The sequence below is a fragment of the Sorex fumeus genome, unplaced genomic scaffold (genome assembly GCF_029834395.1).
Source record: "Sorex fumeus unplaced genomic scaffold, SorFum_2.1 ptg000265l, whole genome shotgun sequence".
Taxonomy (NCBI): Eukaryota; Metazoa; Chordata; class Mammalia; order Eulipotyphla; family Soricidae; genus Sorex; species Sorex fumeus.
Genome location: NW_026606322.1, coordinates 36,254,154 through 36,255,533, shown reverse-complemented (window position 1 = coordinate 36,255,533; position 1,380 = coordinate 36,254,154). Strand labels below are relative to the sequence as shown.

Below are 1,380 nucleotides of genomic sequence, written 5' to 3'. Positions count from 1 at the left end.
TTCTTGACTGGACCCAATAACGTCTCCATTGTGAGACTTGTTACTGTGTTTGGCATATTGAATACCTCTCGGATAGCTTGCCAGAATTTGCCCTGCGGGCAAGATAGCTTGCTCAGCTCTCCAAGAGGGTCAGAGGAATCGAACCAGCTTGCCCAACAAATGCCCTACAGCTATGCTATCACTCCAGCCCTTTGTGAACTACTTTATAAAATTTAAAAATTTTTAAAAAATAAAGTAAAACTATGTCACCAAAATGACCAGTTGGGGAAGGAGGCATCTTGACCTGGGCAGCAGTGGTGACAGCTCCTGAGAAAGAAATTCAGCAGTGTTCATAATGCAGACACCAGATTCTGAGCTGTAACCTGAATTCTTGTCCAGCATTGAGCACACTGGCAGCAAGAACGCTAAACAGATTACCACTTGTCCTGTTGGCGTCTTTGAGACATACTTGCCCATCTAGGAGGACACAGGGCAGGTATCTGCCACTTGGGTACCAACCAGCTCACAGACAGTCTCCCCTGTCCCACTGGGCTGCTGTCTTCGCTCTCCCAGGGCCCCCTATGCATCTGGGAGTCACCATGATCGTTGGAAGGGCAAGCCTGTTGGCCACAGACTGTTCCGTTGTGCATGAGATCTACAGCGAGGAGAATGTCCAGGACCAGTTTAAGTAGGAGCTGGAGTAGACCCTGCAAGCCCACTACAAGTACATAATCATCGAACCCACCTGCATCATCTGTGATGAGACCACCCCCCGGATCACTGTGGGCAACTGCCTGTACAAGAACACCGTGCTGGCAGGCACAGTCTGCCTCTTCACCCCATTGGCGCTTCCTTAGATTATTCCCACTATAGCTTCCTGCCCACGTTGTGCTGAGCCCAGTCTTACTGCACCCTCTGTGGCATCTCGTGGCAGTTTGACCCTTGCTGCAAGTACCAGGTGGAGTATGATGCCTAGAAACTGTCCTTCCTGTCCCTGCACACATTCATTTCCTCCATCCCTGTGGTACTGGTCAGGAAAGGATCACTTGCACAAGAAGAGACTGCACAACATGATAGCACCAGCTGCCCTGGGGTACTGTGTAGAGACGATATACGAACTCTACGTCATATTTGAGTAAGACAGACAGACAGACCGGGAGATAGCAAACAACCCAGCTTACAAGAGATGCAGCGCATTCAGGTTGCCTCAATAAAAGTTAAGCTCTATGAGCCAGTGGAGCCTGGGAAGCTGTTTGGTTTAATACTTGTTCTTTAAAAAACAAAAACAAAAGGTAACAGAGATCACAAGTGTACCAAGGGTTTTTCCGACTCATTACACTAAGATGTGGGTTTCTGCTCACATCTTAGTGTAATTAGTCGGAAAAATCCTGAAAGTCTGAC

The 1,380-nt window shown here is 48.2% G+C and overlaps 1 pseudogene; it reads left to right on the top strand.

Moving 5' to 3' along the window:
* The first annotated feature begins 253 nt into the window (after window positions 1-253).
* LOC130018493 (transmembrane protein 11, mitochondrial-like) lies at window positions 254-1,118 on the top strand (annotated as a pseudogene).
* The last annotated feature ends 262 nt before the right edge of the window (window positions 1,119-1,380 follow it).